The sequence below is a fragment of the Haemaphysalis longicornis genome, unplaced genomic scaffold (assembly GCF_048455015.1).
Source record: "Haemaphysalis longicornis isolate Haplotype H1 unplaced genomic scaffold, Haemaphysalis longicornis Haplotype H1 scaffold_13, whole genome shotgun sequence".
Lineage (NCBI taxonomy): Eukaryota > Metazoa > Arthropoda > Arachnida > Ixodida > Ixodidae > Haemaphysalis > Haemaphysalis longicornis.
In genome coordinates this window covers 66,323,779-66,333,843 of record NW_027526233.1, presented here as the reverse complement: position 1 = coordinate 66,333,843, position 10,065 = coordinate 66,323,779, and the positions used below count along the sequence as shown (strand labels likewise).

Here is a 10,065-nt window from a genome sequence, read left to right as displayed (position 1 = left end):
GTTTAGTCCGCAGCCTTTCAAATTCCTCAGGAAGTAGACGGGGTTAGCGCGCGCTACAACCCATGGCGAGAGGCTTCGCGAACTCGCCGAATGTAACGGAAACTCTGCATCTGTACTCCCACTTAAGGCACGAACGCACGTAAACTGGCGATGAGAACACTACCTTAGAGTTCACACCACAAACGCTTGGAAGAGTGTTTTAGAAAGTCGAAATGGCAAATGCCGGGCGATTCCCACAATGCGCACGCTAACGTGCGCTCGGCATTTTTTTCTTGTTATTTCTTTAGAACTTAAACTACAGTGAAAGCTGACGCGCAAGCCTGGACGATGCCTGGCGCTCCTCACGAAGCACATGCTAACGTGCGCTTGGCTGGGCTCTGGTAACGGTACAGGGCGGAACTGAAAGTTAGAACTCTTTTGGTGTTAAAAGAGGAAGAGGGTAGAGAAAACAATTCTGAAAGTTTGTAAAGTACACCTCGTGTATCCCTTTTCCGCGTGAAAATGATACGTACCGCTATAATGAGCTTTGCCTGAAAATCTGTGGCGTCGTCTCCGCATACACCACAGATCTCTCAAAGGACTGTCCTAGTCGCAGTTAGACGTACAGTGCGAGGATTGCGTGTGCGTCTTAGAGTTGCGCGACGAGTTTATTTTTACGAGCAAAAGCCCGATCAAGTAGAGTCATTATAGAAACCTAAAGTATAAATATATAAGTAGTACTACATTGTCTTAGCTTACCTTTGATGCTGTTATGAGGCACCGGGGTCGTTCTTTTGGGTCAAGGATTGCACATTCATGATTGTAAACCCCCTTGCCCGTATAACAATCTTTATATCGTGATTTTATACTTTTGGTTTGGGAACTTTATGAATCATTGAATGCACAAATGTGCAGCCATTCTACAACTCGACATTAGCCTCCAGCTTGTCTCACATTTCTTATCTCCTACATCTGAGTGAGAACAAACTAGTACAGTGTCCGATACTCAGCTAGAAGCTCTTCCCCGTGGTCAAGCGTTCGCCAACCTTCTTGCATTAGGTCTCGTGTAACGGTGCGGGATTCAACGGCGTGAATAAGTACACGCCTAAAGACGGGAGAAATATCGCCCCTACGTATTGAAAAACATTTCATCTCTTGCAAGACGAACGTAGGCGGAGTAGAAACTAATAAAAGTCACCTCCGTGCGCCGCTCAACTTTACTCCTGCCAGCAATCTGAAGGAACAACAGTTGATTGGTGCCTCAAATTTTACCGTCAAAACGCGCCACTACCTTCAAAAAGAGCCATTTTAAACCGACTGTGTCGGTACCGTTCCTAGTAACTTGTCTGCGGGTGCCTGTTGTGATTACTACGCCCGTAAAATATTCGAGCGAGTGGCCCGGCAGCCAAGCCATTGCTGGTCCCAGTGACCTGCAGGAGAAGTCTGATTTCTCATTTCCGGTTAAAAAGATGAAAGTGCCATATTTGATTAAGCTGCAACGATAATATAAATTTGTTCGAAAGGGCTGCTCCGAACAAAAAAAATGGTTTAGGACGTGTGCAGCAGCGAAATTACAATAGCAACGTCTCGGCGCGAATGCCTAATTTCATTTTCAGGGAGGCTTCATTAGATGTTTTAGGCCCAGTTTTCGTGCACTTCCATTTCTACTTCAGGTACGAGAAGGGCAGGGAAACAGCGGAATGGTTCAGAAAATAAAATAATAATTGTAAGACTCCTTCAATGAGACGTCGCTCGCTGATAGAACAGGGAAGACAGTCGCAGTTTATTGGGCAAACGCGCAGTCAAGCGGAACTAGCCTCAGGGAGGATAATGATGATGTACAGGTGAAGAATATGAAGCATTTTCGAAAAGGATGACAGCTGATGATGATAACGCGTACGATTGAAATTAGGGAAATATTGTTCCGCGGAGAACTACAGTGCTTGGAATATAAATTCCGGAAAATAACGCACTAGAAGAAATTATCAGCTTATGAGAATCCACCAGGGTATGCAGAGTCATTTCTCTATTTCTTTGGCAGAGACAACAGGGTTCACAATGGAGAGGTTTTTGGTGGGGACTACTGCTGTTCTCTTCTTTAAAACTGGCAGCTATTCTGATCCAGATATTATTTGAAGCATTTTGAGCAAAGTTTAATCGGAAGTATTTCCTTGGCTGCTGAGTCCGCAATGGTTTTTGGCATGTGAATATATAAATCTTTCTTTAACCAACATGTGTTTCATTACAAGCATTACAAGGATTACAAGTGCGTGTGCAACCTTTCCTATAAATTCGGTTTTAAAACAAAGAGAGCCACAAAACTTAAGAACTTGCTGCTGGGCAAGTTAGTGTGAACATTGCCACTTGGTTGACGCGCTACAAAAATGGACGGACGCAAGAAATATGACAGCACAGGCGCTACCTAACAGCTGGTTTTATTGTCACGACGTGCAACAATATACATATAGAAAGCAAAAATGAGGACCCTTTGACGCTGTGAAGAAGGATGACGCGCGTAGCTGGGCGCTCTCCATGGAATACCGGAAACAATAGACGTTTGTGTTTTGCGATTGAGTATACTCACCAGACAAAGAGCTCAATCAAACTTGCAAGAATCCAAATTTTATTTTAGCAAACAAAGATGCGGCTGTCTGATTCCCTCCCGCGTCGTCGGCATCTTACTGTCTGTGCAACTCACCGGCCCAATCCGCTCGACCAGTGAGGAGACCGGAGCGGCTGCATTTGGACGTTTGACGTCCAGCTTTACACCTCCGGTCATCAGTCATGTCCTCAGTAATTACATAAAACCTAAAGCTGCGCGTGCACGCCCCCCGTCCCTCCACTCCCAACCCATGCAAAAATTGGGCCATCTCCCCGCGCGGGGGACTCACATAAATGCGTCGCATAGGGGGTGGGTGTATTGCGTTAACGTTTAGTGTTTGGGGAGTTGGTGGTAGTGAATGCGTTGTATCGGCAGCTTCTTGACGTAGTTTGAACGAGTCAAGGATATAAGGCGCGTTCGTAGCCTTCCATTCTGTGTCGGCTTTGTGGCGCAGTGGGCAGAGCACCATGTACATTGCGTTCCGCCCGCAGGGTCGAGGGATCGAAACCAGGCGCCGCATAGTATTTTTTTATATAGTGTAGGGGGAGTGGTGCGGACTACGACTACGGACGTCAACACGGGTGACATCGTGAGTTACTGAAATGCTCTGCATTTAAAATAAACCGAAATCCGGTTATGTGCCTGTGCATAGAAGTGAAAGACGCCGCTAATATGTCTCGGAAATCCCGGCAATGTGAACAAGTAACATTGGCTCACGTTGGTTTTCAAAGCGGATATGTAGCTGTTCATCAGGAAGGGATTCGCAGCTACTGGACGAGCTCAAACGTACGGCGGCAACCTAGGCGCCAGCAGCTTTCGCGGTTTTCGCGCCCATTTGCAGTTTCTTTTGCAGTCGACGCAACTCGAATTCACCCTCTGCTTCCTCTTAGCCAATGACATGCGTCCGTCCCTAGCAAGTTGGAACCTGAAAGGTCTCGAGCTTTGTTCTAAGGGACCAACATGTGCTTGTCCATTTACGCGATCCTGGGCATGTTATTGTCCGTGTAACACACCAACCCAATCTGAAATTTCTCGATTACGGAAGACAGCTGAAAGGATGCATGGAGCAACGATAATTCCACCTTTAAATATACCACCAGCACACCGGTAGCGGCATGGAGCGTGCGTTCTTACTTCCTCTTTCCACACTCAACCCATGCCCGGTTAAACCGGCCGCCGGTTGTGGGCGCATACTTAGTCCTCAAAAATAAAAACAAAATATCGCCCAAGAAGCCTTCAAGTAGAAGAGTATCTATGGGCTCAGGCCAGGGTCCCAACGGGGCAAGTTTGTCTTCACCCAGCTGTAATTCGGAGCTACTTGGTGGTATGGCATTTGAAGCGGCCATGGCGGTGGTTACATTTTGCGACGTTGCTGCTTTCGCTAGTTTTCATGCATATTTTATCGCTGGCGCCTCGTAGGTGTTCTGAAATCTCTCCTGTTCCACCCCTACCGGAGACGGGTAATTCCGTGCAGTGCGCTTCGCAGCTTTTGCGCTCGCGAGACCGGCTACCATCGTTGCGACCGTCCGCTTCGCGGTCTTCAAGCAGCGGTAGGCATTGATATGCGTGCCATACTCGTGAAGCTCGGCACCAATGTCAGGCGTCGTGAAATTGCCGTACTCGCTCCCCAACGCGCCCCGACAGCGTCGCGTAATGGCCGCCGCAAGAGCTGTCAGGACGTCAGGAGGAGATGACTTGGCTTGATTGAGCTCGCCGACCTACCGGAAGAGTCAGTCGGACCAGCACTTAGCCGGCAGGCCACCGACGGGTCATCTAAACTCGATCGCCCAGTTGAAACGAAGCCACGACACGTTAGTGAATCGAAGAATGTGCCGTTCCTAATTTGTTATTTTGTACAATGTATCTAGCTCCAAGTCAAGGTCGCTAGGCTGGTAGGCTAGTAGGAAAAACTAAGGCCAGTTGAAGGCGGGAGAAGAATAAGCGAAGTCAACATATGTGCGAAGGAAATAAAATCAACGGGTACTTTCACCGTGCAGCGTAAAACTAGGGAGCACGAATAACTTTTTTGTACTTTGAGAACGAACAGAGCGGTCAGCAGTACGACCACATAACTGCGAACGCATTTCCGTCTTAGAAATGCAATTGCTAGGCGTGAGATATTCGTGGAAATTTGGTGGACGACACTTACTGAATGAGCGCTATACAACAAATAGTCACCTAAGCTGCTTGAAATGCTAAAACTAAAAAAAAGTGTAAACTGGTTATATATTATATATCTTGTATTTCCAAGGCAGCCAGCGTTGGCCCATGGCCGAGTGGTCTGGAGCGCTAGGTATGTTATCCTGGACGCCAGAAGTTAGAATCCCCGAGGGTCCTTTTTTTAAGTTTACTTTTTAGTTTTCGGCCTATGTCTTCTATACTGATCTCACCATTTTTGAGCCGTAACGTTCACTGCTCCACGAACGAGTTCGCCGACCGCGCGCAGACTGACATTGACGCGCTAGCTAGTACTCGTTGGCGTGCTGTTGCCGTAAGCACCGACTGCTTGCGGGCAGTGCGCCCAGGCCAGAATCAGCAGACCCTTGGCCTGGTGAGAACACGCTTTGTAAGACACAGGCCTGAGAGAGGCAGCCTCTAAATATGGGGGAAAGCGCATGGCCTTTGAGCGTCTGTGGTGACGCGGTTGGCGTTCATCCCCTGCATAGGCCTGGGCTAGGGATTTCTACGATTCCAAGCCGTCCTTGGAGGCTTATCTTAGACATTTTACAGCCAACAACATAGCAGAAGCGTGGTACGACGATTTCCGAGATATCGAGAATGTCCATTTAACAACGCCTTCGGAGGTCAAACATGTTGCTTTGCAAAATCGAAACCGAAACTTGTTTCATTGCTAAACTTAGACATTGTCCAATTAAGGCGCGTCTCCTCCCGTCGTCACAGCCTTTAGTTGGTGCGCCCGCCGCCAACCGTGCATTGTAGTTTTTTTTCATCCGCGCGTTATAAAATATTTACCGACTTATCAACCGGATAAACGATGAAAAGTGTGTTAATTTGAGCCAGTCTATGCAGTGGAAGCAAAACCGGGAGCTTGACAAATTCACTTCAGTGTCCCTTTAAACCATACAATCAATCAATTCAAAGCAGACCACGGGATTGAGGGGGGAGGAGGGCTGGCGGTTCTTAATAGGAAGCCATCTGTTATCAGCATTGTTGAGAGTGAATGTTGGAGTGAGGCCCGAACTCCATTTGTGAAGTCCCGTTTTATTGACAACGCGGCATATGGGCAAGAGCCCTCCGTGCCTCTACTGCGGTTGTTTTTCAAGTGTAAACCATTGGATCTCTTTAAAGCTAGTCTGTACAGTGTGTGGGGTTACAAAAGTGGATGCGGTTCTCTTTCCCACGAAACATACCAGGGTTAGGTCGTCGGCAACGGAAAGGGGAGCGCTGCGTGTTTGCCCTCGTTGGGACAGTTTTAACGCAGTTAGCTTATCTCCGAGCTAACTAGAAAGAATTTGGTGTAGTCTATAGATTTTATTTTTTTCACTATCAGCTGTCGGCGCTTGTGAAGCTGTTTTATCAATCTTTCTCTACGTCCTCCTGGTTGTGTAACAAGAATATTTTGCTCGTCTTTCGATGGATGGATAATGTCAACTACAATGATATTTCACCAGATGTTCATTAGTGATCACGTCTCTTTTCTCTTTCGTTCACGTTTTCCGCTGGCTAAACTTCACCAGCCCGATTCATTTTTTTTGCGCAGACGAGGACTCCCTGATGCTTTGCATGCTCCTTGTCCGTAAAGTGACATTGTTAAGAGAGAAAAGGCACTAGGCAGTTCCTTTTAAAGATAGGGGGTAAAAAGAGTAGCCTTTCTCGCAAATATAGCCCCCAATGCTGTGTTCCTGTCCAGTAACCGCATACTTCTCTGTCCAGTAACAGCATACTGACCGGAGAAAAACAATCAAGGATGAGAATACTACCAGGGGTACAGAGTTTCACGCGCTCAAAATACAACCGCGATGACCACATAATCAAACTGATGATAATCCATGCAATCGAAACGCCCGAACTATTGCGAACATTCTGTCGCCTACAGGCCTCTCACACATTTACTGAACAATAAAATTACCAGTGCAAAGTCTACCCACAACTCACCTGCCCTAGAACGTATGAAAATCTGCTTTTCACAAACAAAAGCTCCTGCCATACGTGACCGATATATTTAACCCTCACTTTGGTAGGAATATTGTTTTAAAGCTTCCATTATTCTCACGCAGTACTGAAGAATGTACTTTATTTTCCGAACACTCCCTTTCATGTTAGGGACAGGTTTCAAAAAGCGCCATTCGAAGAAGCTTGTGTCCCCTTGTTGTTGGGCGGAATTTGCAGCTGCTTAGGTAACATTTTCCTCCTCTTTTGTTGCTTTGACGTTTCACTAAATCCGTGTGCTTCCAAACATACCCCTCATATCGCATTTCTGGCGGTATTCCATTTCTCAATTTGGCGACACTTACCTATGCTAAAAATTACTCGTGTACAAACTTTTACTCTATATTGGCTGTGCAGTCATGCTTGGGTGCAAACGCGTGGGTAATAAAAATACGTGTATTCTGACGTCAGAGGTAGCGGTTTTTCTCTTTACGCTATCGTCATTTATCAGAAAAACTTGCAGAACGTGTGTTGAAAGGCACTGCTTGCAAATATCACGATGCGGGTAACAGTATCGAAGCAGCTGAAGTGATAATTAATATGCGTGAGTATACCGGGTAGTGAAGTACAAGGAGCTAGGCACAGTATATTGGTGAAAAAGGCCTTGTAGATTGCGGTAACTTGCGATTGGCAAAGAACGCGTCCCTGTGATAGAAATGCTAACGCAGCAAAGAAACCGTAAGGGGTGTTTTCGATGCTCTAATATAATTTCGAATTTTATATTAGACAATTGCAAATGAAGGGCAGTTTGGAGACTCAGGGACAATTTTCGGAAAGTCCTCTGTATGGAGGTTTCGTACATTGTGGCAGGAAGTGTTGCTAATTAAAAGATTCAAGAGATTATCTATAGGCAAATGCATTTTTCGTTTCGGGTAAATAAGCGGCTATAACTACACCAAATAGCGGAAGAATAAAGAAAACAAACTTCGCAAATTGTAAAGAACGGCTTCAGTGGGCGCCGCCTTCATTATAAACCGCTGTTAACCTTCCCTTAAACGGAAGTGCAGAAAAAGCAAAATAGCGACTTTAGCTTAGGAAACATCGGGCTCTCGGTGACAAGAGCGCTTTAGGACAATGGCGATTGTGATGATCATGCAACACTCCGGCAGCCTTTGCCTCACTCGCGCGCGTGCATTGCGTTTGTAAGGGTTAGATGAAAGGGTCGCATAATATTTGCGAGAAAGTCGCGACGCAGGAGCGAATTTCCTGCTGAATGGCCTCCAGCACCTTGCTGACCTGTCCCCTGCTTTCACTCTCCTAACGCTTCGAATAAAGAAAAGGCATTTTGCGCGTTTGCTAAGACCCTGTAGCCAGCCGTAACGAGGTGGATACTACTGCGTAAAGAACGAGACTCAGCAGATTAGTCTGTGTTTGTGGGACGGATTTAAATAAAGGTAAATGGTGACGCTGGGGAGAATGGCATGCTTCACTTCACTTTACTTTATTATCTTAGAGACCCCCTCGAGAGGGTATTACATAAGGGATGGGAATCAGATACAATAAACGAAATACACATGTATGATTTGTATAAATAAAACAGAAGTAACAATTACTGTAAAAAGGAGGTAAGCGAGAAACTTCAAATACAAGTGCAACTCAAATACTAGTGTATCACGTGTGCAGAACGGGTTCAAAAAGGACGCTTGAGTATTCACTTGGAAAAGAAACGAGTGACATTTTGCGTGAATGTAGAGTGGCACGTGAAAGTAGCAAGCTCAGCGGAAAGGCCATTCCAGTCTGAGGCTGCGGGGAAAAGAAATGCGGCCAATGAAATAATGAAAAAAGAATGAACATTTATCATCGAACAGGATAACTGCTCGTGGACAGCAATGAGTACGCCCCCGCCACGTGTTTTTTGCCGATCCTTCTGGAAAACAACAATATCTGGCAATTCGGCTAGAACGTTCTTATCTGTGACGTCATCCGTCAACCATGTTTATTTTAGAACAAATATGTTACTGTCCGATGTCAATACAAGACTTTATACTGCCTCGTGTTTCCGGAGGAAGCTGCGAATATTAGTAAAAATTACTGAGAAGGAAAGACTAGCTTGGGGCGTTTTAACACTGACATTTTTATTTTTTGCTAAGCGATGGCGCGATTGCTGTGAAATTTCTGCTAGAGATTGCGTTATTTAGCTGAAAATGTATGTTTTTTTTTCAAGGAACAAGGTCTTGTAACGCGGAGAGAAGGGTTCTGATTTGCTGCGGGCAAATGCGACAAGATTTTTCCGGCCTTTGAGAACGGATTCGGAAAAGTCCACCCCGATACTCAAGTCAGTGCCTTTCAGTTATCGTCCATTTGAGAGAATTTCCTGTTTGGTGTTAAAGAAGGTGAACTTGGCTATTACTGACCGCTGATGATCATTCCGTTGACGACCAAGGCGTTAGCTCGTTCTAATATTTTGTGGTCAAGAATCCATATTTAGATGGTCGCGGCGGTGGTTTGATAAATATTTCTTCAGTATCTGCGAATTTTCCCGACGGGTTTGGGTCAAGGAGGCCGTAAAAGTTGAGGTTGTTCCACCTGGAACGATTTTCAGCGTCATCCAGTCGCGCCTCCACGACGCATATTGGACGGGCCGTTTCTGCGGTGTTACCATTGATTGTTTTATTACCTTTCCTAACAGTTACAAGGCCTTGGTAGTGAATTTCAAGGTCAGTAATACGCTTAGTTAGATCAGCCATGGCTTTGTTTGTTGTTAGTAGTTCAGATTTAAGTCCTTGCACTTCGGTGAGCAGTGTAGACTGACCTGGAGACAACTTTTGCAATTCGGAAAGAATACGATCAAGGGGAAGGTGGTCTTGTCGTGGAGAGGTCCCCCGACAGAAGCAAGAGAGCACGAATGTGGGCTCGGCAGCTGTACCAATAAATAATTGCTATTTTTTAATAAAGAGATCATATGGTACATCAACCTGCATTGCGAAGACGAGCTGGTCAGTGGACCGTGCGATGGCACAGCCGCAGAGCCCACAAAGCTTCACCGTTGTTTGCCGAGCATTTATAACTGTTCTCGTTAAACTTGTGGATGGTGGCGGTGATATGATGATGACGTCGGTGATCCTGTGATCTGCTGGCGACGCAGCAGGACATCCGGAATGGTTTTCAGCAAGCATGAGAAGGATGGTGTCATTCCCGGTGCTGTATCGCTGGCCGTACGCTGGAACATCCGATGAGGCAGCCAGCAGAGCAGGAACCAGCAACTGAACGATGATAGTGTAGCGGCGCGGGTCCGCCGCGCCGAGACGACGACGACGACGAAGGCAGAACCACGAGGCGCGTGCTCACGTGCGCTCGCGCTGGAGGAATAAAAA

General features: G+C 46.3%; 1 pseudogene; it reads right to left on the bottom strand.

The window, feature by feature from the left end:
* Nucleotides 1-5,113: 5,113 nt before the first annotated feature.
* On the bottom strand, nt 5,114-9,672 carry LOC144163876 (uncharacterized; annotated as a pseudogene).
* Between the last annotated feature and the right edge of the window lie 393 nt (nt 9,673-10,065).